The 6,757-nt window shown below is 42.7% G+C and overlaps 1 pseudogene; it reads left to right on the top strand.

Annotated features, from left to right (window-relative positions):
* Positions 1-221: 221 nt before the first annotated feature.
* Positions 222-1,481, top strand: LOC129080590 (keratin, type I cytoskeletal 18-like; annotated as a pseudogene).
* The last annotated feature ends 5,276 nt before the right edge of the window (positions 1,482-6,757 follow it).

The raw sequence follows: 6,757 nt of genomic DNA, 5'->3' as shown, positions 1-6,757 counted from the left end.
CTTACAAGTCCTTTTAGTTGTGGGATGTTTCTATATTGCAGTTCAGTTCTGCGGCTGACCACTAGTGTCAGATTCTACAGATTTAAGGACACAATCCCAATAATACTAACCTCACTTCAGGCAGCTTGAAACTGGGTCTTGGCCTCTCACCTTCCTGCCTGAACAACACGAGCTTCAGCAACTGGTCCAGCTTCTCCCCCAACTGCTGGACTCCAGGTTTCATGCAGTTGTCCAGCTACCAGGCCCAGCGAGCCAGCAGTGTGACCAGTGTCTATTCAGGAACTGCGAGCTCGTGCTCCTGGATCTCTGTGTCCCACTCCACCAGCATGAGGGATGGTTGGAGATCTAGAGACCTGGTCACAAGGATGGCTGGAAGTCTGGCAGGCACAGGGGGCAACTGGAGCAAGAAGGAAACTATGCAATCCTTGGATGACCAGCTGGCCTTCTACCTGAAATGGTAAGGATTCTAGAGGCTGACAATCAGAGACTGGGAGGCAAAATCCAGGAACATCTAGAGAAGAAGGGACCCCAGGTTAAAGAATGGGGCTATTATATCAAGACTATCAAGAACCTGAGGGCTCAGATCTTTGCAAGTTCTGTGGGTAATGTCCACATCCTTCTGCAGATTGACGATGCCTGTCTTGCTGCTGGTAACTTCAGAGTCAACTATAAGATGAGATGGCCATATGCCAATCTGTAGAGCATGACATCAATTGGCCCTAAAAGGTCATTCATTGATGATACCAATATCACTCAACTGCAGCTGGAGACAGAGATTGAGGCTCTCAAGGAGGAGCTGCTCTTCATGAAGAAAAACCATGAGAAGGAAGTAAATGGTCTATAAAACCAGACTGCCAACTCTGAGTTGACCATGGAATTGCATGCCCCCAAATAGTAGGACCTCAGAAAATCATGGCAGACATCAGGCCCAGTATGACAAACTGTCTCTCAAGAACCAAGAGAAGCTGGACAAGTACTGGTTCCAGAAGACTGAGAAGAGCACCACAGTGGTCACCTCACAGTCTGCTGAGATAAGAACTGCTGAGATGACACTCATGAGGCTGAGATACATAATCCAGTCTTTGGAGGCCAACCTGGACACAGTGAGAAATCCGAAAGCCAGCTTGGAGAACAGTCTGAGAGAAGTGGAGACACACCATGCCGTGCAGATGGAACAGCTCAACAGAATCCTGCTGCACCTGGAGTCAGAGCTGGCCCAGTCACAGGCAATGGGGCTGTGCCAGGCCCAGGAGTGCCCTTCCCTGCTGAACATCAAGGTCAAGCTAGAGGATGAGATCACCACCTACCGCCACCTGCTGGAAGAAGGGGAGGACTTCAGCCTTGGAGATGCCCTGAAAACAGCCACTCCATACAAACCATCCAAAGGACCACCAACCACCACCCACAGGATTGTGGATGGAAAAGTGGTATCTGAGGTCACCACTTTTCTGAGTGGTGACACCAAACTTCTGAGGCACTAAGGTGGCAAAAGTGAAGAACCCCTTGGGGGGCAGGAGGCCAATAAAAACTTCAGAGATTAAAAAAAAGAAGAAAAAGGAAAAAAGACTACCCTCACTTCAGATGCCAGTTACAAGTTCAGGTATCCTCTGGCCACTGCATGTCTGACAAATTGGCTGCAATCCCAGGGGTTCCAACGGCCTCCACTCAGTTTGATGATTTGCTAGAATGACTGACAGGACTCAGGAAGTGCTATACTTACAATCAAAGTTTTACTATAAAGTATACAAATCAGGACCAAACACATGAAGAGACATACGAGGTGAGATCTGAGAGGGGCCCAAAAGCAGAGCTTCTGTGTCCTTTCCCATAGCGTCAGGCTGTGTCATCCTTCACATTCAGAGTTTTTATTGGAGTTTTATTATGTGTACATCATTGATTAAATCATTGGCCACAAGACTGAACTCAATATCCAGCCCCCACTACTTTTCCCTCCCCAGAGGTTGGAAGGTTAGGCTGATATCATGTGGCTCAAAGTCCCAGCCCTCTAACCACACAGTTGGTCTTTCTGGTATGGCCTGCCCCCGTCCTGAGTCATCAAAATAGCATGAGCTATCTAGGGGCCTACCCATGAGTCACCTCACATAAACTATCAGAAGCTACCATGAATAGTAAAGAAACTCCTATCATTTTAGAAATTCTAAGAGTTTAGCGGTTCTCACCCAGGAACCAGGGACAAAGTCCAGGTAAACACTCTGTCATACAACAGGAAGGCAGCCAGTACTGAAGTTCACCCAGGTCACTGCCATAACAACATCCCATCTTAACGTCTCTATATTCCGTGGCTTCCCAGTCTAGACTGCAGGCCTGGTCGGTCCACCACTTTCCTCAGCATTTCTGTGGCAGATTCCACCTGGGGATCCAAACCTGGGGTTGCTTCTGTGTAAACACCCCGCTATGCACGAGACGCACCAAGGCTACATTCAGGCACCGCATCCCCCGATTTGAAATGGAAGCTTAGATCAACAAAAATAAAAATGAACTCTTCTGGAAATGGCAAATATAAAATATTTCTTAATTTCTGTAGTTTCATAAAAGGATAAATGACTAAAGTAAAAAAACATATTGTGGGTTTTATAATGTATGTAAAAGAAAATGTATGAAATGGTAGTAAAACACTTAGAAAATGAAAGGACACTATCATAAAGTTCTAACATAAAATGATGTGATATTATTTAAAAACAGGTCACAAGTTCAAGATGAATGTTGTAAGCCATGGAGTGGTTAATTATTACATGTTCTGAATTAGGGAGCAATGCTTTTCAAACCAGGAGGAGATACCTGTGTTAGAGAATAGATAGAACTCTTCAAGGTCCGCTTATCCTACTCATCTAGAAATTTTACCTCGCTCCTGGCAACATCCACATCTACCCCCATTCAAACTATAATAAACCCCTGGGGTGGAACAGCTTGAACCATAACACTTTTCCCATCAACACCGCCTAATTCTGATAGGGAGGTTTATTTTCATTTCATATTTAGAAACTCTTTTTATAAAAGGAACCCTTGCGTATGCCAAGTAGTGAATAACTCTATTGAGGGGAATGGAATAGGCAGAGGGGGAGGGGGCTTTCAGTTTTATACTCCACATAGAACATGTCTCATATGTTCTTGTATTTTTGTGTTTAAAATGTTTTAAAGAAATAGAAAAAGTACTCTTGATCAAAATATAGCCCTACTCTTGTTCGCAAGCAAGGAGGTACTTTCGAGAAGGACGTGAGTAGGGTTCTGAAGGAGGAAGAGAGCACTGGAGAGTCAGCGCCAGATCCGCTGCCCTGAGAAAGGAGACCCAGGTCTCCCTCCTGTCCATAGGATGATATGTGGAGGACACAAATCAGATTTTGCTGCCTTCAAGAGACAGATGGATTGGCAGCATCATGCAGCCTACTTCATCCCCAGACCCAGAGAGTTCCTATGGAAATGTCCTTTTTCTGAAAGGCCTCAGCCCTTCCAACTTCCACTGCACAATTTAGCACGCAGTCATGCTCATACAACCCAGGTTTATGTTCCAAGAGTTTGTCTGTCGGTTTGAGTGTTCGGTGTCTCAGCACACATTTTCCCATAGGCACTGTATTATAAATTATGGTTATATCCTCAACACTGTCCACAAAAGTCTCTTTAAAGTTAATGTGTTTGAAATATATATTAGAAATGATACATTAGCTGCGCTTAACCAACGTTTAGAACCTTGTTTATATGGGAGAAATGCATTCCATTTTGCAACCAGAGATAACAGGGTTGCCGTGGGAGAGAGGAGAGTGGAGAGGAGCAGGCAGAGCTGAATACCAAGGCCACTGGGGCTTCAGAAGAAGTACTTTAGATGGACATCTGTCACTCATAACCCATTCAGTTATTATCTGGAAAGGAGAGCTTGATTTTTCTTTAAAGAACTGGCCCTCCCCATCTCAGTGTATGTGGTACAGTTGGGCTTACTGCGCCCATCACCCGAGGGCGGGCCCCTGACCCGGGCAGTCCTGGCCACGGTGATTGGTTCGGAGATGGCCTCGCTCTGTCTTTACAGTTACATCATATACAACACAATGCATGTCCTGAACACACTTGTATCCTCTGGATGACCTAGCACAGTGCTGGGCACTAAGGACACAGCCATGCTCAAGTAAGGAAGAGGATAGAGCTGCTCCAAGCAACAGCTCTGTGCTAGGCGTTTCCATCCGTCACTGTAAGTGTTACAAACCTTTGTCACACAATACATGTCACCAGCAAGGGCAGTGGTTTTCCAGAAACCTGTTATGTTCTGGAAATAAATTCCCACTCCGTTTATTGATTTATAAATATCTGACTTTAGGTTTTTAAAATATGGTTATGATAAGAAAATTACTTCACTTCCATTAAATATTTTACAATGGTATAGAGCTCATTTATCACAAAACAAAAATCAATAATAATGCCAGGTCTACCTGACTTACAGATCAAAAACCCTATCTTGAGAGTTTTAAGGGTTAAAAGAGATAAATTTTGTGTTTTGCATAGCACTATACAAATATTATTATCATTACTGTAAATATTACTATTATTGCCACCTCTTTTCTTATCCATTCAAAAGAATAAGACATCTGAAAAACAGATTAGGACTGATTGAAACCATATTCCATCTAAGCTATAGACTTCTCTATAATTTGAGATAAATGAATAAATTAAAAATCATTGCTCACACACATACACTGATATACACACATCACTTCCAAAGGAATCCTAAGTATGATTTTTATATAAATAAAATAAATGTTCACTTTCCCTCTGGAGAAGTCATGAATTTTCTAAACTTGGCAATAGAACACTTTAATAGGAATTTGCATTCATGTTATTGGTTAACAGCTTGGCATTAGCACATGAAATCATTTGTCTTTCTCTACACATTGAATTTTTGGTTGGTTTTTTGGGGTTTTTTTTTTTTTTGTTTTGCTAAAATGATTTTTCTAGTCTCTCAAATTGCTACCTGAGTACTTTTAAAAACTAGATGGGATTAGCTCAGCCTTGAGCTTGTTTGGCAGGAACCTCTGAGGCCAGCTACGAAAAGCTTTATTTCCCTGGTACAAATCTGTTCCTCATTATCTCAAATATATCTTTACTTAGAAACTGGCTGCCACATTCTTTCAAACATCACCCAGTCTGGTGCAGTATAATGATCTTCCCCATCTGAGGGCCCAGTGAGAGCCAGCAACAAGAGAGGGGCGATAATCCAGTGACCCTTCGTGCCCTAGGCCTCCAGTCTCATTATCTGGGAGAGAGGGCAGGAGACCGCTGCCTTCCCATAGCACACACCAGCCGACAAAACACTCGCCTGAGCCTTGCCTTCCTGAGCACATGTCCCCAGGAAAACATATGTGGCTCCTGGGCGCCTGCAGAAGTCACACCATGAATGCTTTTAAAACCATTATCTTCCATTTCCAGTTGCTAAAAATTAAATCACTGAATGAATAACAAAAAGCTCCAGGTCCAGTACTCTACAGCAAGAAATTTCTAATGCAGAAATCTGGACGTCATCTATGATATGGGAAAAGCACAGAATGGGGGACCAGGGCGATGCCCAGCCAAAGGCAACCAGGCGAGCACAAAACTCCAGGAGAGAAAGTCTGCGTGAAATAAATTCCATTTTTTAAGATTTATGTTTCAATTACAGTTTACATTCAGTATTATTTTCCATTAGTTTCAGGGGCACAGCATAATGGTTAGATAATACTTTACAAAGTGATCCTCCCAATATTTCAATTACCAGCCTGACACCATACATAGTTACTACAATATTATTGACTATAGTTCCTACGCTGTACTTTACATCCTCGTGACTATAGGAAACTACTTAATTTGCACTTCTTAATCCCTTCACTTATTTCACTCAGCCCTCAATCCCCCTCCCTTCTGGCAACAAGCAGTCTGTTCTCTGGATCTATGAGTCTGTTTCTGTTTTGTCCATTCATTAAATAAATTCCATTCTTGAATTCAGCAGCAACTCTGGATATAACCAGTCTTAGTCCTCACGGCTGGGACTGGGAATGTTTAAAAAGTACTCGCATGCTTATCTGAAGCAACACACCCAACTCTTAATTCCAGACCTGCCTTCAGTGATGCAGAAGCCTTGAGCAGATCACTCTGCCAGTGGCTGAGGACAGCATCTGAATGCAGGGGACACTTGTGGTTAAATTTACATCTGCCTCTCTGTTCCTACAATTTCTTATGTGGAAAATTGTCTAATTAATGGAATAAATAAAGTTTCCATATGCATAATGCAGGTATACCATTACGTCATGCTTCCTGGTTTAAAAATTATTTTCACATTCATTCTTTTATAAAGCCACAGTAACTGTGGGACAGAGGACAAGTATTACTGTTATGTCACAGCTGAGGTTAAGCACGGCTCAGGCGCATTAACTAGCAGTCACACAGACCGTAGGTTAAGTAGCTATTTAAATCCTTATAGAGTTGTTAGAGTTACAAAAAAATGTATCTAAAATTTCCCACACCATAATAAGGACCCCATAAATAGTAACTATCTGGGGGAGGTAACAGAGCACAAAAATTTAATCACAGGCTTTGAGTTTTGTATCAGGTTCCATCCCTTAGTAACTGTGTAAGACTGAGAGTTTCTAAACCTTCTTGGGCTCAGTTTCCTCACCTGTGAAATGTGAATAGGAATAGCTACCTCATACAATTATTGTGAAGACTAAATGAAAAACCACACGTAAAACATGTAGCACATAACTCCACTGTACCTCACTAC

The sequence above is a fragment of the Pteronotus mesoamericanus genome, unplaced genomic scaffold (genome assembly GCF_021234165.1).
Source record: "Pteronotus mesoamericanus isolate MK-2021 breed Mesoamerican mustached bat unplaced genomic scaffold, CSHL_Meso_final contig_90, whole genome shotgun sequence".
NCBI classification, from domain to species: Eukaryota; Metazoa; Chordata; class Mammalia; order Chiroptera; family Mormoopidae; genus Pteronotus; species Pteronotus mesoamericanus.
The sequence above is the reverse complement of the archived record's forward strand: the minus strand, read 5'-3'. Positions and strand labels throughout refer to the sequence as shown.